We start from the raw sequence: 25,871 nt of genomic DNA, 5'->3' as shown, positions 1-25,871 counted from the left end.
GAGTTTCGGGATGTGGACAGATATTTCTCGTTCTTAAGGACTAACACCGCTGTAAAGGCGTAAGGAAAGCGTTTTCTCGACCTATTTTCGTGTGGCGGAAGAAAAAGTGCTAGAGCAATAAAACTTGGGATATTTACTGAGCATATTGCAGTAATCAACAGCCCAATTTCGATGTTGACGTGCCCAGGAGAGGCGTAAAACTTTGTGTCGTGCTTTCATCAAGGGTACGTGATTGGGCCTTCGGCTCCGAAAGCCCATATCGATTATGTTTCGTTGAATGGTTCGCACGCTAACACCTGTTAATGGCCCAGCACTGAAATCTGCAGCAATTGTGTCTAAGGGTAGCACTTCTGCCACGTTGAACGATTCTCTTCAGTCAGGATCTCTTTCGCCCGCAGCGATGTCGAAGATTTGATGTTTAACTGGATGTTAACTGGATTGCTGATATTCACGGTACACTCGTGAAATGGTCTTACGGGAAAATCCCCGCTTCGTCGCTACCTTGGAGATCCTGTCTCCCATCGCTCGTACGCCGACTGTAACCTATACGTTCAAACTCATTTAAATCTTGATAACGTTCCGTTGTAGCAGCAGTAACCGGTCTAACAAGTGCGCCAGACACTCGTCTTATATAGGCGTTGCCGACTGCAGCGCGGCTTTCTGCCTGTTTACCTATCTCTATACCAGTTTCTTTGGCGCTTCAGTGTATCTGAGAACGTGGTCTCTTTACAACTTTCATAAACTTTACCACTTTGAAACTTTTCTTGGTGAAACACCGTCCCCCCCCTTCCACAAAATAGTGAAGGCAAAATGTGTATCACTCACTATATTTTCGTTGTTTTTGCAGTAAAAGCATAAGCATTCGTTACTACTATTCGCTACCTATTTTGAAGTACTTGCTAAATTATATCATATTACGACACATAGTTCTGGAATACGTCGGCATAAACACTGAGAAGCGTGAATAACGAGCTTTGCTTAAAACGCAGCGTAATTTACCCTGAATATACAGTGGATGGTTGTAAACTAAAAACCAACACTATAAGGATTTTGCATCGTCAACAACAATGGTTTTACAATATTAATGTCAAATATTTAACATATTAACTCATTTTTAAAGTATTGATACGTTTGGAGCTCTTTTGTACTCGGAGTACGAAAAAAATGGCTCTGAGCACTATGGGACTTAACATCTATGGTCATCAGTCCCCCAGAACTTAGAACTACTTAAACCTAACTAACCTAAGGACAGCACACAACACCCAGCCATCACGAGGCAGAGAAAATCCCTGAACCCGCCGGGAATCGAACCCGGGAACCCGGGCGTGGGAAGCGAGAACGCTGCCTCACGACCACGAGATGCGGGCTCGGAGTACGAGTCTGTAAAGAGTTACTGCTATTGTATATTGTCCCAAAACCCCTCTAGCATATATATTTTTGACAATTTTTAACATTTTGCACAATTTTACTTTGTCGAATGCTTTTTCGGGGTCAACAGTTATTACGAAGTAATTTTGAATTGTTTTAAGTCTGAGTTCCATTATCAAGCGCAACGTTAGGATTGCCAATATTGTTGCCCTTATCTTTCTGAAATGCAAAATGGTCGTCATCTGAGAGAGACCGTCTTCTTCCTTCTGAATGTTATTCTTGTCAGTAACTCTGAGGCATCAGTTGTTAAGTATGTGCGATAACACTGGTATTTATATGCATTTTCTGTCGGTGGTACTGTATAAACAGCATTTTTTTTTTTTGAAACTTCCTGGCAGATTAAATCTGTGTGTCGGACCGAGACTCGAACTCGGGACCTTTGCCTTTCGTGGGCAAGTGGTAGAGCACTTGTTCGCGAAAGGCAAAGGTCCCGAGTTCGAGTGTCGGTCCGGCACACAGTTTTAATCTGCCAGGAAGTTTCATATCAGCGCACACTCCGCTGCAGAGTGAAAATCTCATTCTGGCATTTTTTTTGTTTTTTTGTTTTTGTTTTTTTTTGTTTTTTGTTTTTGAAAATCGGTGGTACGCCTACCGTCTCATTGATTCTATAGACTGTCTTGAATGATCACGCGTTTTTAACTTCTCTTACCGATTTTAGAAATTTCGAAGGAATGTGCTCTAGGTCGGCTGCCTTGCTGGGTTGCAAATCTTAGAATGCTCTTTCAGTTTTTCTCTCTATTGCTGCAAGCTTTATCAGCTCCAAATCGTCACCCATTTGTCTTTCTATCACGTATTGAAGCCCAAATAAGTCCTAAGAGAGGTGTGGAAAACTGGTGTTCAAAGAGTTACGCTGACCTAAAACCGGTGACATGATGTCCGTACAGTGAAGATTTCACGCAATTTCACAATACTATTGGAGAATTAGGCCAGCACAAAATTTTGTCACTTCCATTCGAGTGGTTGTCGCAGTACTGGCTGAAAAGCTGTAACGTAGTTAAAAATGTGACTGCATTCGCTTGTAGTGTCATATGCTTTTCAAAGCCCACAAATGACATGTATCTGAAAATTTTTATCGAGTCGAAAGATTTCAGGCACATTTTCCCGCAGAATTTCGGGTGAGACGCCATCTTAGGTGCAATGCTCCGTTAACACAGGTACGCCACCTCACACAGCATGTAATGTAATTTATGACTAGTGGAGGTGAACAGCGGCGTAAAACGTGCGTAAATTTGCCGGCGTGCCGTACGCGTGTTATCTGAAGAGCTGCTCCAGTCCGCCTACAGGACGGCTGAATTAAAATTGTTTTAATTAACGCAGGAATTAAGGAGTGGGCGTGCGTGCTACGGCAATGGCTGCTGCAGATGGCTACGGCGATTAGTGGAGACGAATTCATTAACTGGGCCTCGACTTGAGGCTAATCCACACGATAAATTGAGCGAAAGTTTAATGGTCGCTTCCTGAAGCTACTGCTAATTTCACGTTCACACAATTACAATTATTTTCTCTGAACGTGTTTTCTTAGGTCTAGTATGGACGGAGTGTAAATGTAAACAGCAACACCCAGTTGATGTCCTACGAAAACAATGGTATATACCGTTGGTGCATGCCTTCAGAGTGTCTTCATGAATATTTCAAAGCAATTCAATTGTGTATAACTACCGTACTGTGAAGACACTTGGCTGAAAAATTAATTCATTTGAGGGCAAGTTACGTTTTTTACTGCGTTTTCCACTATCATAATCTTTAATACATTGAAATAACGAAAATCAGAACAAGTCAAATAATTACAGTCGACCATGACAGAAGTTAACCTAAACTAAGAATCAATTCGATGTGAATTCCCGCCTGCACGAGATTGCCATGGAACAATCCCCCCAATGAATACATGTTGAGCCGGAGTGGCCGTGCGGTTCTAGGCGCTACATTCTGGAATCGAGCGACCGCTACGGTCGCAGGTTCGAATCCTGCCTCGGGCATGGATGTGTATGATGTCCTTAGGTTAGTTAGGTTTAATTAGTTCTAAGTTCTAGGCGACTGATGACCTCAGAAGTTAAGTCCCATAGTGCTCAGAGCCATTTGAACCATTTGAAACACAAATGAGGAAATCTCGTCCACCACTGGACTGCGATATTTGAGACTCGCCAAACAAAAACGATCCAGAATTATGCTAAACCTTTCATTGTGAATAAAATGAAACGTTACATTTCTTCTGTTCCTACCATGAACCTCTTCAGCCTACGTATATGTTAATCGAAGTGCCTCTACCTTATATGTACAAATCTCTCCTAGACATCAAAACGACGGCAAAGTATAACATCGTTTTCATTTTTAGGGTTTTATGTTGTATACAAAATATAGATGATGTTTATATTGTTACTGAAATTTTCAGTATTCGTCACATTACGTAGCATAATAATGAGCCTCACGTATGTCATTAACATCTCCGCATTATTAATTAGCACATATTCATGACTATGAATACTGTACATACCAATCCATGCGTAAAATCACCTCACTATGATTTAGGAACTGTGTGGCAACACGATGAAAGTCAATTGCTCGAAATATGCATGAACACAGAATACATAAGTATCCTTTACGAGGGTAAGTCAGATAACTGAACGTGACTTTGATGAAGAAGCCATCCCAGCATTTTCCTGATTCATTTCGGAAAACCACGTAAACCTATATCAGGATGACCGGGCGGAGCAAACTCCTACCTCCCAAATATGAGCTCAGTGTCTCAAAAAGTACACCGCTTCACTCACCTGTTCCCTATTATACAATGTTCTTTGATTTACGCGCAACTTGCTTCAGGTAACTTTTAATACATTTTTCAGAATGAGGACCAACTTGAAAGAGTGCTGCTTCAATAAACGTTGTTGAAGTTGAAACTTCATCAGCTCAGCTCCGTTCTGGTCGGAATCTAGTTTGCTCAATAGAAGGTTCTGAAATATCACTGTAGTACTGAGATTGTATAATTTTTTTTTCAAGGAACGTACAAATAGTGCTCAATAGTGCGATTGGACAATAGTTATTTGGCTGGTCTGATGTCCTACCAGGCTTCAGTATTTCTATGATCTTTGACTGCTTCTTTTCCTGTGCGACTGAATTCGATATCGTAATGGAAGAGAAGAAATACTCCAGCCGTCTTTTCACGCCGTTCCCATTATGCAGAAGAAACTCTGGATGGATTCCATTATTTCACGGTGTCTTTTCTGGTTTTAGAGTTTTGAGAGCAGCACGAATCCCAGATACAGAGGAAGTTTTAGAGAACTCAGATTCACTAGCGTTCTTTTTGAGCAATGTAAGTTTGCGTCTAATGTATCTTCTTTGTGTTTTATTCCTCGGTGCTCTTGTTGTGGACAGCAAATGTGACTCAGTCTTATTGGCCGATATATAAGTGCTGTGCCTTACTTTAATTTTATTTCCACCTAACTTACTAAGACCATGCTTCTCTCCTCGATATTTGAAAACTCAACAGTCTCTATCCACCTAGTACGTCGGGCCTTGTCGAGGTTATGAAGTAGGTTGTCCGCTGTTTCCTGGTCACCGCCTTCTAAAAATTCATCATATTGCTTCTCATTAATTTCCTTCCAACCTTCTTCCAACCTTCTTCCGGTAGCCCTTGGGATTGACTTCTTTGCTGCACTAATCTGAGCTCCAACAAGGTTCTCATGGTTTGTTGGTTTTGTACCAAATACACCCCACTTTGCTTTTCTAAGATTTCATTTACTCTTGGAAAGACTGATCCGAGTAGGATACTTCTTCCTATTTCAAACCGTACTGGACAGTGTTGAGTGTATGGGAAGTATTTTAATACGAACTGCGCGCTTTGGAGAGGTAATTTATTCTCGTTATTTGCTACAAAGCACACATCAGAATTACACTCCTGTCTCCAAGCTGCTGTTACAATAGCTCCTTTACCTTCTGCATCAAACACCAAGCATAAACTATTGTCTTCTGCATTACTTACAATGGCTTCACCATTTCATCGTTTTTCTAATACTTCCATTGAGTATAGTGACTTTTAAAATCTCCGGGACGTATCGCGAAGCGTGGAGGCCGCAAAGTTGTGAATTCGTTGTTAACGATCATGCGTATGTTGCCATCCATAAGCATGATGGTACGTTGGTTACCGTAAGTCAAAGCCAGGAATTTGTCCTCTCTGGTTCATTTTATATTAATTTTCAGCACTTGTTTCCCGAACAGCAACAACATCGATGTTGTATTTTGATAAAAATCTTGTGTAACACTTGACATTTTGATTTACTTATGCTTTAAATAAGGATTTGACAGTTCTTCATAAAAGCGACTGCATTTACGTAAGAAATTATGTAGCCATGGAATACCTTTTAGAGACATACACACACACACACACACATGTATACCGGATGATCAAAAAGTCAGTATAAATTTGAAAACTGAATAAATCACGGAATAATGTAGATAGAGAGGTACAAATTGACACACATGCTTGGAATATGTTCAAAAAATGTAGGACATATGGCGCTTCATCTGATCAGAATAGCAATAATTAACATAACAAAGTAAGACAAAGCAAAGATGATGTTCTTTACAGGAAATGCTCAATATGTCCACCATCATTGCTCAACAATAGCTGTAGTCGAGGAATAATGTTGTGAACAGCACTATAAAGCATGTCCGGAGTTATGGTGAGGCATTGGCGTCGGATGTTGTCTTTCAGCATCCCTAGAGATGTCGGTCGATCACGATACACTTGCGACTTCAGGTAACCCCAAAGGCAATAGTCGCACGGACTGAGGTCTGGGGACCTGGGAGGCCAAGCATGACGAAAGTGGTAGCTGAGCACACGATCATCACCAAACTACGGGCGCAAGAGATCTTACACGCATCTAGCAATACTTCGTTCTTTTTTGTTCTAATAAAACGCCATGTCATTCCAAGCATGTGTGTCAATTTTTACCTCTCTATCTACATTATTCCGTGGTTTATTAAGTTTTCAAATTTATACTGACTTTTCCATCTCCCAGTATATACACAAAACCGACATTTTAAATTTTGAAACGTACTATCGAAAACACTGGGCAGCTAGCACAATACTGTGAAATGACTGTGATGACTTTTAAATACATTATGCTCCCAGGCTCAGTTATGATGTCAATATATGGTCCTATAAAATGAATTTTGATCCGAAGCACAATTACTGAAGTTAAATGACGCTAGTTGTCGTAACATATTAACGTAAAACTTAATTCTGTCAGTTATTTAATACTTTGCCATATACAGGGAGTCTTAGGCGGAACGGTCAGGAATAACGCAGAAATGATAATTCGAAGCATAAATCCTAGTAAACATCGGCTCTAAAATCCATACCTTAAGAGCTATGAGCACTTGCTCAGTAGAAGAGATGTGTTTCACTATAGCTAAATTGTTTTAATGTGCCGAAATTGAACAAGTGTTCATGAATCTTAACGTATGCACTTTAGAACCCATGTTTACTGGATATTTTTTCTTGTTTTGGTCCAGTCCACCACATCTCAAAATATGGAAAACAAGAGCTTGCAGCAGAAGGGATTTCTCTCATAGTATCCAAGAGGAAACAGTGCTGGTACCTCCTAAGGTATGCATTTTAGAGTTTATGTTTACTATACTTATTTTGCTTCGAATGATCGCTTCGGTCATATCCCTGTATCTTGACGAGACACACTATCCATAATTTTATCATGATGGATAAAACAGTCATTAAATCTCGGAAACCGTCCGCAGCACCTTATTATGAAAATTAAAATTGATCAATAAATGTCAAAAGCTGCACTTTACTGTATTTATGGGCGTACGTTCTGCCGAGGAAGACATCGTATTTTTAGTGGCTGAGCGACATTTTTTTGTGTCTGTCACTGCCTCCAATTTTGCAGCTAAGACTCCTACCTCCTCTCACCATTTTTGATAACAGGTATCCACATTTCTTCCAGAGAGAACCGTCATTACATAGCATTGCTCATAACACACACTCCGTCAGCGAACGTCTCCCTTGTCAACAACAAATAATGTGTTTCCCTGTGCCTTGCAGCTCTCGCTCCAATAATAGTAGGGGATTTCAAAAGTAAGTTCCACATCATTATGGGAGGCCAAGTAGCTTTTATTGACTGCTGCATTACACTTCAAAGTGTCACAAATATGTGACACTATTTTTCGATATAGTCACCATCTGTCTGAAAAAACGGAACGTTCTACCAACTGTTGAATTCCTGAACGACAGGAATCCGCACATTGGTCGCGGAGTCATTCGAGACCTGTTGTCTGAACGTTCTCATCATCCGAAAGCCTGAAATTCCGTGAATCAGTTCCTCGATTGCCTGGGCGATGTAATTTGTGGTCGAAGTCCCTCCCGGTCAGCATCATCCACTAGATTCGCGACCTTGGTCAAGTTGTTGGCACCATTTCACTACAGCTGGACGCGATATTACACTTCGTCCATACACCGCGAGAATTTCACGGTGAATCTGTGTGCAATTTAGACTTTTGCCCATAAGAACCGCACTGTTCCAAGTACTTCAGCTATGGAATGGGTTTCCTGTTGCTGCATCATTTTATTCCCAGACTATGATGCGTCTGTTAACCTTAATAGAGGGAAAATATGTCTGCGTAAAACTCAAATTTATTTACTCTTGTTGTCCAATTGTCTTAGCGTGACACGACAGGTTAGAGTTAACATTTAAAAGACCCCTCGTTAAAAAATTAAAAAAAGAAAAAGCTTACGAATGGTTAATTTTTTCATGGTATCGGTGAACCACGCTGTTCCACAGGTGCATGTGAAGTATGGTCCGTATTATGTTTGAGGGAGCCCTTTTGTATTTATTCTATGACAGTGTGAATAATGGCGGCTGTCAGACTAAATTAATTAAAATGCAAGTGTTAAAAAGTGCCAGAAAAGGGTCTATAATTACACTCTAATTTCCTGTCAGAGAGGTCCCCGTTCGCAGTACTCGACGGAAAGTCATCGAGGAAAACAGAAGTGATTTCTGGCTTTCCCCAAGGTAGTGTTATAGGCCTTTCCTGTTCCTTATCTACATAAACCATTTGGGAGACAATGTGAGCTGCCGTCTTCTGTTGTATGCGGATGACACTGTCGTCTATCGACTAATAAAGTCATCAGAAGATCAAAACAAACTGCAAAACGATTTAGAAAAGATATCTGAATGGTGCGAGATGTGGCAGTTGACCCTAAATAACGAAAAGTGAATGGTAATCCACGTGAGTGCTAAAAGGAACTCGTTAAACTTCTGTTACACGATAAATCAGTCTAATCTAGAAGCCGTAAATTTAACTAAATACCTAGGTATTACAATTACGAACAACTTAAATTGGAAGGAACACACAGAAAATGTTGTGGGGAACCCTAAGCAAAGAGTGCGTTTTATTGGCAGGACACTTAGAAAATGTAACAGACCTACTTAGGAGACTACCTACGCTACGCTTGTCCGTCCTCTTTTAGAATACTGCTGAGCGGTGTGCGATCCTTACCAGATAGGACTGACGGAGTACATCGAGAAAGTTCAAAGAAAGGCAGCACGTTTTGTATTATGGAGAAATATGGGAGAGAGTGTCACTGAAATGATCCAGGGTTTGGGCTGGACATCATTAAAAGAAAGGCGTTTATCGTTGCGACAAAATCTTCTCACGAAATTCCAATCGTCAACTTTCTCCTCCGAATGCGAAAATATTTTGTTGACACCGACCTACATAGGGAGGAACGATCACCACCATAAAATAAGGGTAATCAGAGCTCGTACGGAAAGATATAGGTGTTCATTCTTTCCGCGCGCTATACGAGATTGGTATAATAGAGAATTGTGAGGGTGATTCGATGAACCCTCTGACAGGCACTTAAATGTGACTTGTAGAGTACCCATGTAGATGTAGATGTAGATGAACTAAAAACACACACCAGATAAGAATGAGAGGCCTGACAAACTATAAACAGTGACCACAACAGAGCTGAAGGATCGGCAAATAACGCTACGTACTCTTTCCCTCGCCTTAATTTACTTAATAATTCTCGGAAAATGTTTTCATATTAAACACTTTCTAACAGGAACTTGACAGAAAGACTGGGTCTTCTTATTTCTTACCTTAGAAGAGATGTAATCATCTCAAATACTATAAGCAGACTGAGTAAGTTAATAAGATTTTTATGAATGAATCGTTTCAGAAATAAAAATAGCATCGAGTGGATGCAACAGTATCATGGAATCCATACACAGATAAAGTTATATAATCTCTCCGGTTTCAGCCACTCAAGGCAAAGATATCGCTGCTGTGCCATTTGCGCAGTCGTACATCAAATGAAATTTGAAGCATACTATTGAATCATATATTATACTGGTACACCCTCTACTGTCTGCATTTCGTTCAAACCTTTTACAAACCAATTTAAAATGTCTCATTGAAATAAAATAAGAAATAAAATAACGAATTTTGTACAAGCGTTACAAAAACTGAAATATTCCCACACGCCAGTAACAGGCAATGCTAGAGTTACTTTTATAACACACTGGTGCCTATATGCGAGGTGTACATGAAAAGTAATGAGACTGACTTTTTGTTTACCAAAGTTTTTTTTTTTCAAACAACAGTATTGCCCCCTTCAAAGCAATTCCCATAAGCAGGTATACACCGACGGAGCGATTGTTACCAGTCCTGGCAGAAGTGCTAAAAGATTTAAACTGGTAAGGTCTTTAAAATGTCAATCATATTCTTTTGAGAGTCCTTTTAAGAAATGTTTCAATTCCTGGAAAAGAAAAAAGTTACAGAGAGACAGATCAGGTGAATTGGGAGCTATGGAGCAACTGGAATGTCTTTTTAGGTCAAAAGTTCAATGATCGAAGTGGCCGTGTGACGTAGGCCGTTGTTATGATGGAGCATCCAGTTGTCTGCAACATCCGGTCTCATTCGATTCACCCTTTTCCTGAGCGCTTCGAGGATATCTTTGTAAAATGCTAGATTGACATTTTGTCCTGGGAGAACAAGTTCTTTATACACGATACCGCTACTGTCAAAATAGCATATGAGAATTGTTTTGACCTTTAATTTGCTCATTAAACCTTTTTTCGGTGGAAAAGAGGTATCAGTGTACCACTCCTCAGTTCCCCGCTTTGTCTCAGGATCGTATTTAAACATCATCTGTGATCACACGACTTAACCATTCGTGGTCACCGGCAACCCTGTCAAAAAGAAAAACGCACACGTTTCTTCGATTGACCTACTGCTCAGTTGTGAGGTTTTTCGCCAGCATTTTGGCACAAACCTCTCGCATGTGCAAGGCTTCGGTCAAAATTAGGCATACGGTGAAAGTGTTTAGCAAGTCAGCCATTATCGTTATTGTTACAAAAAGGGCTCTGAGCGCTATGGAACTCAACATCTGAGGTCATCAGTCCCCTAGAACTTAAAACTACTTAAACCTAACTAATATAAAGACATCACACACATCCATGCCCGAGGCAGGACCGAACCTGCGACCTTAGCGATCACGCGGTTCCAGACCGAAGCGCCTAGAACCGCTCGGTCACACCGGCCGGCGTTATTGTTACATATAGGTTTGATCTCACAAGAGCAAGCACACGTTTGACGTTTCCGTCCGTTTTTGAAGCTGAAGGTCTCCCTGACCGAAGTTCAACATGTTCTCGGCCTTCCTAACATGATTTGTGCCGGGGAAAAACTTGTGCTCTTGATAAGGAAAGTTCCCCACAGGCCTTTTCCAACTTTTCAAGGTCAGACTAAGCCAATACCCAAGTTTCATACAAACTTTGTTGAAAACAGTCAAGAAAAAACCAATCTCATTGACGGCGCTCTCAAAAATCACGTGATCGGTCTACGGAGCTGAAATGTGGTCTGAGTTTCTAGAAGGGATGAAGACATCGGTAACAAGTAAGCTGCCAGATTGCTGGCTGTGCTGTCCCATTACTTTGCGCACACACATCGTAGACATGTTTGAAAGTAATTTATAAATTGGGAAAGAAAAAAAAGAAAAATCATTTGTGTGTCAATGCCTTAAATTTACTCAGTCAACAGGGAAGCATCCTGAAGGTCATCAAAACGGGAATCGTAATACGTTAGTAGTAAGGATGTGAGAGACTCATTCTACAACTACATCTACGTTTATACTCCGCAAGCCACCCGGCGGTGTGTGGCGGAGGGCACTTTACGTGCCACTGTCATTACATCCCTTTCCTGTTCCAGTCGCGTATGGTTCGCGGGAAGAACGACAGCCGGAAAGCCTCCGTGCGCGCTCGAATCTCTCTAATTTTACATTCGTGATCTCCTCGGGAGGTATAAGTAGGGGGAAGCAATATATTCGATACCTCATCCAGAAACACACCCTCTCCAAACCTGGACAGCAAGCTACACCGCGATGCAGAGCGCCGCTCTTGCAGAGTCTGCCACTTGAGTTTGCTACACATCTCCGTAACGCTATTAAGCTTACCAAATAACCCTGTGACGAAACGCGCCGCTCTTCTTTGGATCTTTTCTATCTCCTCCGTCAACCCGACGTGATACGGATCCCACACTGATGAGCAATACTCATGTATAGGTCGAACGAGCATTTTTAAGCCACCTCCTTTGTTGATAGCCCACATTTTCTAAGGACATTTTCTAAGGACTCCCCCAGTGAATCTCAACCTGGCACTCGCCTCACCAAAAATTAATTTTATACGATCATTCCACTTCAAATCGTTCCGTACGCATACTCTCAGATATTTTACATAAGTAACTTCCACTTTTCTGCTATCATATAATCACACAATAAAGGATCCTTCTTTCTTTGTATTCGCAATACATTACGTTTGTCTATGTTAAGGGTCAGTCGCCACTCCCTCAACAATGTGCCTATCTGCTGCAGATCTTCCTGCATTTCGCTGCAATTTTCTAATGCTGCAACTTCTCTGTATACTACAGCATCATCCACAAAAAGCCGCATGGAACTTCTGAATTTCACAAATTAATCAACAGCTTTACTGGTCATGGGCTCTGACAGTCATCGTCTCTGAAGTCTGGCAGTTTTTCTTCACCGTCAGCGAGGATCGAGGCCCCGGAATGGTGGCAGATGATGATGATTGGTTTGTGGGGCGCCCAACTGCGCGGTCATCAGCAGCCGTACAAAGTCCCAATTTGTACACAGTCGAATTTTTACTCAATCCAACCTAGCCACTGTCACGAATTATGATGATGATTTGATGAGGACAACACAAACAGCCAGTACTCGGGCAGAGAAAAGCCCCAAACCGGTCGGGAATCGAACCCGGGACCCCGTGATCCAGAGGCAGCAACGCTAGCCACTAGACCACGAGCTGCAGAGCAGCATGTACGAGGGTGAGTCAAATGAAAACCTTAAATTTTTTTTAAAAATATTATCTGTTATGCAGAAGTGGTACAAAGCTGTATCACTTTTCAACATAATCTCCCCCACGCTCAATGCAAGTCCTCCAGCGCTTACAAAGTGCATAAATTCCTTTAGAAAAAAATTCTTTTGGTAGTCCGCGCAACCACTCATGCACCGCGTGGCGTACCTCTTTATCAGAACGGAACTTCTTTCCTTCCATTGCGTCTTTGAGAGGTCCAAACTTATGGAAATCACATGGCGTAAGGGCTGGTCAGTATGGTGAATGAGGAAGACACTCAAAATGCAGGTCTGTGATTGTTGCAACTGTTGTACGGGCAGTGTGGGGCCTTGCATGGTCATGTTGCAAAAGGACACCTGCTGACAGCAATCCACGTCGCTTTGATTTGATTGCAGGCCGCAGATGATTTTTTAGGAGATTTTTGTATGATGCACTGGTGACAGTGGTCCCTCTAGGCATGTAATGCTCCAAAATGACATTTTCGTCCCAAAAGAGAGTCAGCATAACCCTCCCTGCTGATAGTTCTGTTCGAAACATTTTGGTTTTGGTTATGAGGAATGGCGCCATTTCTTGCTCGCTCTCTTCGTTTCCGGTTGGTGGAAGTGAACCCCGGTTTCGTCCCCAGTAACGATTCTTGCAAGGAAGCCATCACCTTCTCGTTCAAAGCGCCGAAGAAGTTCTTCACAAGCCTCAATACGTCGTTCTCTCATTTCAGGAGCCAGCTGCCATGACACCCATCTTGCAGACACTTTCTAAAACTGGAGCACATCATGCACACTGTGGTGTGCTGACCCATGACTAATCTGTAAACATGCTGCAATGTCATTCAGTGTCACTCAACTGCTGCAATGTTCTGTGGAGTCACAACTCGTTGTATCCGACCCGGACGAGGAGCATCTTCCACTGAAGTCACACCATTTGCGAACTTCCTACTCCATTCGTAGACTTGCTGCTGTGACAAACATGCATCACCGTACTGAAACTTCTTTCGTCGATGTATTTCAATAGGTTTCACACATTCATTACGCAAAAACCGAATAAAAGAACGCTGTATTATCTGGTGCCAGTCGCAAGAGGGGCGGCCATCTTTATACTGATACTGCGACGGTATGTGTGCATCTGCCGTGGTGGCCCTGGTGGCCGAGCGGTTCTAGGCGCTTCAGTCCGGAACCGCGTGACTGCTACGGTCTCAGGTTCGAATCCTGCCTCTGGCATAGATGTGTGTGATGTCCTTAGGTTAGTTAGCTTTAAGTAGTTCTAAGTTCTAGGGGACTAATGACCTCAGAATTTTAAGTCCCATAGTGCTCAGAGCCATTTGAACCATCTGCATTACGCTGCCACCTACAGGCCATTCTGCACGCTGTTCGTAGCACGCTTACCAACTTACAGGATAACGGAGCGAAATTTCCATTTGTTATTACAAACTTACAGAACTATCAGTTTAATACGCCACAGCTGCAAAATACTAACGCGAATTCTTTACAGACGAATGGAAAAACTGGTAGAAGCCAATCTCGGGGAAGATCAGTTTGGATTCCGTAGAAATGTTGGAACACGTGAGTCAATACTGACCCTACGACTTATCTTAGAAGAAAGATGAAGGAAAGTCAAACCTACGTTTCTAGCATTTGTAGAATTAGAGAAACCTTTTGACAATGTTGACTGGAATACTCCCTTTCAAATTCTGAAGGTGGCAGGGGTAAAATACAGGAAGCGAAAGGCTATTTACAATTTGTACAGAAACCAGATGGCAGTTATAAGTGTCGAGGGGCATGAAAGGGAAGCAGTGATTGGGAAGGGCGTGAGACAGGGTTGTAGCCTCTCCCCGATGTTATTCAATCTGTATATTGAGCAAGCAGTAAAGGAAACAAAAGAAAAGTTGGGAGTAGGTATTAAAATCCATGGAGAAGAAATAAAGATTTTGAGGTTCGCCGATGACATTGTAATTCTGTCAGAGACAGCAAAGGACTTGCAAGAGCAGTTAAACGGAATGAACAGTGGCTTGAAAGGAGGCTATAAGATGAACATCAACAAAAGCAAAATGAGGATAATGGAATGTAGTCGAATTATGTCGGGTGATGCTGAGGGAATTAGATTAGGAAATGAGACACTTAAAGTAGCAAAATAGTTTTGCTATTTGGGGAGCAAAATAACTGACGATGGTCGAAGTAGAGAGGATATAAAATGCAGACTGGCAATGGGAAGGAAAGCGTTTCTGAAGAAGAGAAATTTGTTAACATCGAGTATTGATTTAAGTGTTAGGAAGTCATTTCTGCAAGTATTTGTATGGAGTGTAGCCGTGTATGGAAGTGAAACGTGGACGATAAATAGTTTAGACAAGGAGAGAATAGAAGCTTTCAAAATGTGGTGCTACAGAAGAATGCTGAAGATTAGATGGGTAGATCACATAACTAATGAGGAGGTATTGAATAGAATTGGGGAGAAGAGGAGTTTGTGGCACAACTTGACTAGGAGAAGGGATCGGTTGGTAGGACGTGTTCTGAGGCATCAAGGGATCACCAATTTAGTACTGGAGGGCAGCGTGGAGGGTAAAAACCGTAGAGGGTGACCAAGAGATGAATACACTAAGCAGATGCAGAAGGATGTAGGCTGCAGTAGGTACTGGGAGATGAAGAAGCTTGCACAGGATAGAGTAGCATGGAGAGCTGCATCAAACCAGTCTCAGGACTGAAGTCCACAACAACAACAACATTACAAATTTAAGATTTTCATTTGACTCACCCTCGTATATAGCTCAGAGCGAGGCTGGATGGCGAGGGCTGCGCTGCTGGCGATTTACTCACTCCTCGGCCAGGGATCGCGCCGCCGCCGCCGCCTCTGCCTCACTTCCGCCCCGGCGCCAGGGACGGCGTCAGCAGCGGCCCAGCCGGCGTGGCCCAGTGAGTACGTCGCGAGCTAGTCGGGGGCGGCGGTGGCGGCAGGGGCGGCTTGCGCGCGACGCAACCGGCCGCTTGCCAGATTTACGGTGGCCGCGAGGCGGGCCGGCAGAAGCTGCGGCGGCCACCGTAACTCAGCGGGCCGCCATAACTCTGCTCTTAACGCGCGCCGCGGCCGTATTTTGACACCGAGTATCAGGCCGGCTGCCATCTGGAGGCGCCATAATTTCCTGTCGCCGCGCCCTCACCGGCTGCCCGCGACGCAGCGGCCGACTCGGGGAACGCCGCCGCCAAACGCACAACTCTTCCCGTCTGGCGGGACGCTACTCCCAGGCTGCAGGCGCTGGCTGCTCTTCCCAACACTGACGGAGGACTCGCCGGAGTCATTATACCGGTTCTGTTCCGGCTGGATCCTGCGCTAACGGAGGTTGAAAAATCAGCGTGACACGAATCTCTCATAGTATAGGACCGCATTAAATACGAATTACAGCCGTAATGAGTTGTTGATTTGTTGGTAGCCGATTGATGTCCTAAATAGAACCGCTCGTTGCCTCGTTACTGTAAGACGTTCTTGTACTGACCGTCGGCACCAAGATGGGCGAGACCAGACCTGGTCAAACCAATCCGCGAGCGTGTGTACTCAGGCCGCGCTCCTGTCTAGCGCTCCTGGCGCAGCGGCAATTATAGGGCAGGGGCAGGGATTATTAATTTTTTTTGTGTAGTGTGCGCTGAAGAGGTCATCCTTGATGACTTGCCGACCGCGGTGGTCTAGCGGTTCTGGCGCTGCAGTCTGGAACCGCGGGACTGCTACGGTCGCAGGTTCGAATCCTGCCTCGGGCATGGGTGTGTGTGATGTCCTTAGGTTATTTAGGTTTAAGTAGTTCTAAGTTCTAGGGGACTTATGACCTAAGATGTTGAGTCCCATAGTGCTCAGAGCCATTTGAACCATTTTGAACCTTGATGACTTATTCTTCTAGGATGGGATGTGAGGATAAAAGGAAAACTATTTATTACAGAGTTAGGCTTGGGCACTCATTGACTCTTTAGCCTGCTGTCTTTGGTGATGTATATCTCCTGTGGAGGGTGAGATGTGTCTAGGCTGTTATGTGTGACTGCTTCCTCGTGCTATGACAGATCGCCTATGGAGGATGAAACGTTATTGACTTCGGTAGTGGATACTTGTGCCATCTTGCAGGGTTTGCCCTTCCCACAGATCCTAATTGTCGAGCTTCGTCCCTAAGGGCATAGATTTGGTCAAAAACTCGTAGAGCCTTGTCACGGACCTGCTCTTGTTCAGTGGTCTCGTGGAGTGCGGTGCTGATGTCGACGTTCCTTGTCCACCATGGAGCTCCTGTGATCCATCGGTAGCAAATGCTTTGCAGCGATAGGAGTTTGTTGTAGTTGGAGGCGCACGTAGTTCCCCTCGAGGTGGAGCCATATAACATTGTGGGTTCCACCGTTGCCTTATACAGTTTAGTCTTGGCCTTGAGATCCTTACTCTTCAGGAACGGAATCAATGACCTGGCCATATTCTGGGCTGCCTTGTCGTAATACGCTGCGTAAAGAGTAATATTTTGTCAAGGTAGACGCCGACGTACTTCAATCCCGGTGACCATGGTATAAATTGATCAGCTTTTTGGAGTCTATCGTGTTAACATGACGGCTGCCGTCTTCGTCGGGTTGATCGTTATGTTGTTTTGCAGCGCCCAGCGTTCCATTACTGCAAGTTGCCGTTGCATCCAAGCGATTAGCTGGTCCAAGTGTCGTCCAGTCGTCAGGAAGGCCATATTGTCCGCATAAAAACTCGCCGCAACAGGGGGGGGGGGGCTGTTGGGATGTCATTTATATGTAAGTTGAAAAGCAGAGGCGAAAGTACAGAGCCCTGCGGAATTCTCTTGGAGATCAGTTTCATTTCGGAGTTTTTGACGTCGACTCGGACATACATTTTCCTGTCCAGCAGAAAGTTGTCTATGAGTCCAATGTAACAATCCGCAATAGGGGTAATGCGATGTAGTTTGATGATAAGGATGGGCCGCCACACCTTATCGATGTCAAGAAATACACTCCTGGAAATGGAAAAAAGAACACATTGACACCGGTGTGTCAGACCCACCATACTTACTCCGCACACTGCGAGAGGGTTGTACAAGCAATGATCACACGCACGGCACAGCGGACACACCAGGAACCGCGGTGTTGGCCGTCGAATGGCGCTAGCTGCGTAGCATTTGTGCACCGCCGCCGTCAATGTCAGCCAGTTTGCCGTGGCATACGGAGCTCCATCGCAGTCTTTAACACTGGTAGCATGCCGCGACAGCGTGGACGTGAACCGTATGTGCAGTTGACGGACTTTGAGCGAGAGCGTATAGTGGGCATGCGGGAGGCCGGGTGGACGTACCGCCGAATTGCTCAACACGTGGGGCGTGAGGTCTCCACAGTACATCGATGTTGTCGCCAGTGGTCGGCGGAAGGTGCACGTGCCCGTCGACCTGGGACCGGACCGCAGCGACGCACGGATGCACGCCAAGACCGTAGGATCCTACGCAGTGCCGTAGGGGACCGCACCGCCACTTCCCAGCAAATTAGGGACACTGTTGCTCCTGGGGTATCGGCGAGGACCATTCGCAACCGTCTCCATGAAGCTGGGCTACGGTCCCGCACACCGTTATGCCGTCTTCCGCTCACGCCCCAACATCGTGCAGCCCGCCTCCAGTGGTGTCGCGACAGGCGTGAATGGAGGGACGAATGGAGACGTGTCGTCTTCAGCGATGAGAGTCGCTTCTGCCTTGGTGCCAATGATGGTCGTATGCGTGTTTGGCGCCGTGCAGGTGAGCGCCACAATCAGGACTGCATACGACCGAGGCACACAGGGCCAACACCCGGCATCATGGTGTGGGGAGCGATCTCCTACACTGGCCGTACACCACTGGTGATCGTCGAGGGGACACTGAATAGTGCACGGTACATCCAAACCGTCATCGAACCCATCGTTCTACCATTCCTAGACCGGCAAGGGAACTTGCTGTTCCAACAGGACAATGCACGTCCGCATGTATCCCGTGCCACCCAACGTGCTCTAGAAGGTGTAAGTCAACTACCCTGGCCAGCAAGATCTCCGGATCTGTCCCCCATTGAGCATGTTTGGGACTGGATGAAGCGTCGTCTCACGCGGTCTGCACGTCCAGCACGAACGCTGGTCCAACTGAGGCGCCAGGTGGAAATGGCATGGCAAGCCGTTTCACAGGACTACATCCAGCATCTCTACGATCGTTTCCATGGGAGAATAGCAGCCTGCATTGCTGCGAAAGGTGGATATACACTGTACTAGTGCCGACATTGTGCATGCTCTGTTGCCTGTGTCTATGTGCCTGTGGTTCTGTCAGTGTGATCATGTGATGTATCTGACCCCAGGAATGTGTCAATAAAGTTTCCCCTTCCTGGGACAATGAATTCACGGTGTTCTTATTTCAATTTCCAGGAGTGTACACCATTTCTGAAGTGCTTTGGGTAGGGAGCAAAGGGAAATGAAGGTAACATCCGAACCCCTGCTAGAGGGAAGCAATCGCCTTGTCAGACACCAAACAGTTTGCTGAAACTACTACTTCTGTTAAATTAAATTTACGATGTGCACTGGCAATACTACGGCGTCTGGCCTCTTGTACAAAGGCTATTTAATGTGCCTACTATGCCATCGTACTCTTATGAGCTTGAAAAAGACTTATTGGAAGGTCATTACAACGCCAGTCACATTTGAAGTCCCTAAGTATCTTAAAGCAGGAGGGAAATGGTAGACAAGATTGACGCTATCAATCAAAAAATAAAACAGAACATAAGCTTCAAGAAAACGAAGAGAAAATAATTAAACAGAAATTAAAAAAAGAACGCAGTATGATCACGACCACAACACAATCTCTGAAATAAAGATAAATATGGAAATTGTATTCCAAGAAATGTGTTACGTTATTGTCTTTCGTTATTTAATTTTTCTTTTCTACTAATAAGAAAGAAACATTAAAACTTCAAAGAAAACGAAGAGAAAATAATTAAACAGACAGTAAAAAAAGAACGCAAGATGATCACGACCACAACAACATCTCTAAAATAAAGATAAATATGGAACCTGTATGCCAAGAAATGTGTTACATTATTTTCTTTTGTTATTTAATCTCACATTTCTACTAATAACTAAGAAACATTAAAACTTCAGGTTAAAGTTCTTGACATGGAACATTTCTCGTAACGGAAGGCAGTCGTTTGTGAATCAGACATAACTGGCCATTTCAGTAATTCATACATAGCAATATCCATTCTCAGTAAGATCAAATGGTTCAAATGGCTCTGAGCACTATGGGACTCAACTGTTGTGGTCATAAGTCTCTCAGTAAGATCCCAAGATACTGGATGACTGAAGACAGATTTAGATATATTTGTCAGATCATTCTCACTTTTAGCTGCTAATGTACCTCATTACTTGCAACTTTACCTGTCTACACAACTGTGCGGATATGTTTTTCTTCTGCTGTTATGAAACTGACAAAGTCCGATCGACGTTCGGGTTTAAGAGATTCTAATCTGCATAAATCAATGGGATTGACTATCAACAACCATAGGTGAGGATCTGTTACATATTCTGAAATCTAAGTGTGCATAAATTTATAATCGTGTCAACTTATTGTTAAATCACTGTACGTACACCTTTCTGTAGCTCTGCACACGGTTTTAGTACTATGTAACATACTTATTTACTCAGTTAATAAAAATTATTGCTTTGGCACAAAAATAAAAAATTGAATAAAAAACACTGCTTATGACAGTACGCTTTAATATTCGCCTCATAGAAGTAGTCGCACTGTACTGCAAACACGTCTTCCTAGTTTACCCAGGTGTGCAGTCTCACACACCTGCCCGGAACAGCACAGTGGTGGGTGAAGTTGTAAAGTGCTTTAGCAGCCTCTCCGAAGTACAAGAGGTGGTCAAGGTTCTCTAGTCTCGTATGAGTCAACGTTTGCTGTGCAGCACCCCAGAAGGATTTCTTTTCAATGTTTTGAGTCGACGATCTTGTGTCCGTGGTAAATTCTGCACGTTGTGACATGTAGTGAGCATAGGCGCACATGCGAGACAGCAAAGAGGTAGCTGTAAATGGCATAGGTATTCACTTTCTGTAGTTGTCGAGGACTGAACTGCGAAAGTGTTGTGTGCTATTTGAGTCTGTATATTGTCATTTTGTCATTTGGAGATTGTGAGTGGAGCTGTGCTCGTTAGAAAATGGAGTGCCAAGTGGAGAAATAAGAACATTTCCGCCATATTCTTCTCTTTGAGTTCAATACAGGGATGACTGCAGTGGAGACAGCCAGAAGCATTAGTGTTGTGTATGGGCATAATGCCTTTGGGCAGAGCACGGCAACAAAATGATTTTCTCGTTTTAAGGAGGACCATTTTTAGGTTAGTGACTCCACATTCAGGAAGACCTTTGGAGTTTGATGAAGATCGTTTGAGGTATTTAATCCACAACGACCCACATCTGTATACTCGAGAACTGGCTAACGTGATGAACTGTGATCATGCCACCATCGTGCAACGTTTTCATGCAATGGAAAAGTTTTAAAACATCGGGTGTGTGGGTACCGCAAGCTCTAAGCCAAAATCACAAATATCAGTGGGTGGCCTTATGTGCATCTCCGCTTGCTCATCATAAGTTGGCTCGTCAATAACACCGACCATTCCTATCCTACGTCGTTACTGGTAACGAGAAACGGCGTCTCTGGGCTAATACAAGGAAAAGAAAGTAATAGTTGATCCCAAACAAAGCCGCTGCTCCTCGTACAGAGAACTACGTGCGTCCACAGAAGATAATGACACGGATCTGGTGGAACAGCGACGGTGTGGTGTACTAATAATTACTTCCCCGAAGCGTAACCATTACTGTTGGCGTTTACTGTCAACAAGTAAGGCTTCTTACAGACGCATTCCGAGAACAACGACCAGGAAGACTGCGTGAAGCGATGCTACTCCACCACAACGCCCACGTACATTCTGCTAGACTGACAAGAAACACTGTATAAGAACTGAGTTAGGATGTCATTCCGCACACACCTTATTAACATGATATCGGGCCCCAGATTTTCACTTTTTCCACTCTCTAGTGAACAACTTTCAAGGAATTTCCGTCCCTGATAAAAATGCTTTCCGGGCATGGCTCTACGAGTTCGCTTCAAAACCGCGTGATTTCTACAGCTGCAGAATCGAAAAGTTATCCAGCGTTGGCAGACGGTTTTAAGTAGTAAATGAGAATATGTCATTGATAGCTAAAATCTCTGCTACGTGTTTCTGTTGTGTTTATTAAACTTCTGGAAAAACGCTTTGACTTATGTACGAATCCAGTAAACCACCGCACTATATGAGCATCTGTTACACTCACAATGTATCACACACGGGAGATACATGAGATCTGGTTTCTCAAGATGGGGCAGGATAAGGTTACGATTGTGGATGGGGCCTTAATCAGTTACTCTCGGTTACACAACAAATGCGTAAAATTTATCTCTTAAAAACACAATTGACGGTATGATGGCTGAAGGCCTTATCACAGAAAAAAAAATTCTACAATTTTAGGGCTGGAAGCTACCAATAACCTCAAACAACAAACAGCTGAAGGCCTGAATTAGAAGTCAGAAGAACAATTCCAAACAGCACATATTAAAATAAATACTTCGTATTAAAACAAACTGCAACAAGGCTGACTGACTTTTAATAAAAGAATTGAAATTATCACTCGGCTGAAAGCCACAAACAATTTCAAACAACAAATGGCTGAATGCCTGAATTAGAAGTCAGAAGAACAATTCCAAATAGCATTTTAAATTAAATCTCTTGCCTTTAAAACAAGTTTGCATAAAAAAATCACTGAAACACGGCTGAAAGCTTCATCGCCAAATAAGTGAAATTATTGATCGGCTGAAGGCCACAGAAACAATAATTAGAAAATTACAAATATCCTTAATACAAACATCACTATCTAAGGAATCAGGACAAGTGGTTCTCAGCAAGTCTTCCAAGGGCCGGCCTGGGAAGGTAACTCAAACATAAGGTAAGGTGAGACAGGCAGCCAAGAGATGTACTCACGTAACAGGATGATTACTCAAACTAGGGGCAGCTTAATCGGCGACTGAGTGACTTACCAATCCGCGTAACATCCGATCACCGGTACGACGATGGAATATTTTTAGGAAGGGTGAAGAGACAGACAGCACTACGTCTTCAGGAAACACCCAAGGCATAAGAAAACATTAGAACTAAGGTAGACCACCCAAAAAAATATGCGCAGTACAATACAGGAGCCTGTCGAACTACACACCATGTCGGACAGCATCAACACGGTCAGGAAAGCTACACTGCCGGAAAAGTATTCTAACCTCCAGTGCAGCTGGGGCGTTAGCGGCCACAAGGCAGAAAATACAGCAGGTTGCACTTCACTAATAAGAATAATACTAAATTAAATGATGAATAATAAACATAAAAAGGCAGCTGTAATATTTCACCGCCTCGAAACACTTCACCCGTTGCCGCCAGTCTCAGCGGCCCTGGGAGCAACAACCCGCCGACCAAAGGCGAGATCTCAGAATAGTCGAGGTTGCATTAGCAGCTAACTCTTCACTCAAACATCCACAGCCGGCACGGCCAGAGAGCCGGCACGGCCAGAGAGCCGGTCCAGAGAGCCGGTTGGCCACTGTAATAAAAAAAATAATAATAATAATAAAAAACTGAGTGGAAGGATCAACCACCGAACTTGAACAGGACGTATTGCGACGTCCGCAACGACCGAACAAAACGGTCAAAAAAAAAAAAAAAAGGACATGTCCGTTCGCAACCTCCTCACCAAATCCAGTATGCAGACAGCATTAAAACAACCACTCATTCAAAACACAAGATGCAGGCAGATCTGGGAAAACAATTCAACCAACAACTCACAATAGTAAAACCTGTCACTGAAACAACACGGACGAATTATAAGTTGGCACAAACACAGAGAAGCCAGAAGCGGTCGGAAGACCAAATCCACGTCGTCCGCTTTGACGACAGACCGAACGACCAACCAACGGTCGTCCCCACTCAAGTCAGGCACGGGGAAGATCACAGTATAAATCGCCGACTGAGAACTTCACACACACACACACACACACACACACACACACACACACACACACACACACAAGTGAAAGCTGCACTAATGGAATATCACGGTCCATTCAACGAAAACTCGCTGAATGCGGTCCTTGACGTGGTCGTGCACTCTCGCGACCACATCCTTTCGTCGGACAGCGCAGGAGTGTCGCCAGCGGTCGGGCGACTACTGGCTGTCCGGACCTCACTGCTGCTCCGTCCCAACTCATCTCGCTCGACACACGACGACGCAGAAATAGTAGAGGCCGCTCCAAAGATGGTGTTGTGAATTGGCAGGAGCCAATTCACGGAGTTTGGAGGAAGCCGAAAGGCACGCGTTTATGCTCACGCAGGCTGGCGTGAGGTCTGGAAAATGACAAGGAATTATAGTAGCCAAAAATAGTCATAGCTTCACTTAATCCATAATTGGTTTACATCGCTCTTGACGGTACATTAATAACAATCTTAATATAAACTGGTAATGGCGCCTTGCTAGGTCCTAGCAAATGACGTAGCTGAAGGCTATGCTAACTATCGTCTCGGCAAATGAGAGCGTATTTGTCAGTGTAGCATCGCTAGCAAAGTCGGCTGTACTACTGGGGCGAGTGCTAGGCCGTCTCTCTAGACCTGCCGTGTGGCGGCGCTCGGTCTGCAATCACTGACAGTGGCGACACGCGGGTCCGACGTATACTAATGGACCGCGGCCGATTTAAAGGCTACCACCTAGCAAGTGTGGTGTCTGGCGGTGACACCACAGATAGTACCACAATAAGCTCTAGCGATAAGCACTGGTGCTGCTACTCAAGGACAGACAAGGCGAGCAAACGTAGTGGCGCCAGTGAACACACTAAGAAAACTAGACGCCACTATCGCTGTTACAAATAGTAAGCTTTGAACGGCATCAACGCGAGCCTCACATAGCTCAATACAATTCTCACATATCCGCAAATAAAGGGCTGAATACGCAAGGAGTTTGCAATATTGTTATCCTTTTCGTCCTAAATTAATATCAAGCTCGCGAAAACCAAGCTCAACGGTCACATTGGAGGCAATGGTGTTCCCATTAGAGTCAATCATTCTCGTTAATGATACATTGTTTCACCAGCAAATATAATTTTTCTTTCGCTGTTGTGCAGACTAAATCATCACATGGACCAGTTACAGGACCCAAAATGCTCCTAGTAGGTTACTTATTGTTGCCGTGAATGTACTAATTGTGATTCGACATCACAGGGTGTGTGATCAAATAGTTGCACATATCAACAAGAAATCAAGTGTGTAGCATATTTTATTTCGTAACCTCACTTATGTTGTTTATGACATATTACAGGAATACGTTCCCAGACACATGCACTCGTTAGGATAGAGTCAGACGCGATGCAGTGACGAGGGAGTAGTTACTCTCGAGAGCGCCAAGAAAACATCACTGACAATAACACATTTATTAAGCAGCAACACAGCACTGTCTTCCAAAGCGCCGGGCCACCGCCGGGCTGGCAGAGCAGCAGCCCCGTCAGCGGCGGAAGATGGTCGGCATGTGTTGCACTTGTAGTTTCATAAGCATAGCGAAGCGTCGGTGGGCGGCTGTTACGTCATGGGGCGTCCGTCGACTCGTGGACGCCAGTGGCCTCCAGCTGTATGTATCGGCCTTAAAAGTGCACTCGTTGACGTCGAAGATCAGAGCTCAGGAACCACGCCCTCTGATCCACCTGAAGTACTCCCTGGTTTGCAGAGGTCGGGTCTGAGAGTCGTTTGGAAGGCAGAAGCCGACAGCATCGGTTTCGGCCTCAAGAACTGGATGAGCAACTGTACTGGACCCCCCTCTCGAAGGTGGGCGATGGACAGCATCCAAGTCACCCAGCTCAAGCCTCCAGCAGACCTGCATGGTGATGGCAGACTCCTCGCACCATCAGCGTTGCCTTTGGAGTTGTCAGCGCAGCTGGCAGCAGCAGCGTCTTTCCAGGCTGACTCGTGGCTCCATAGATGAGCTAAGACAGCTATG

General features: G+C 44.2%; 1 protein-coding gene across 1 annotated transcript in view; it reads left to right on the top strand.

Moving 5' to 3' along the window:
- The window catches only part of LOC126187999 (glutamate receptor 1-like), a 1,505,209-nt gene that overhangs the window by 818,283 nt on the left and 661,055 nt on the right, over positions 1-25,871 (top strand). The window lies entirely within an intron of this gene.

The sequence above is a fragment of the Schistocerca cancellata genome, chromosome 5 (assembly GCF_023864275.1).
Source record: "Schistocerca cancellata isolate TAMUIC-IGC-003103 chromosome 5, iqSchCanc2.1, whole genome shotgun sequence".
Lineage (NCBI taxonomy): Eukaryota > Metazoa > Arthropoda > Insecta > Orthoptera > Acrididae > Schistocerca > Schistocerca cancellata.
The sequence above is the reverse complement of the archived record's forward strand: the minus strand, read 5'-3'. Positions and strand labels throughout refer to the sequence as shown.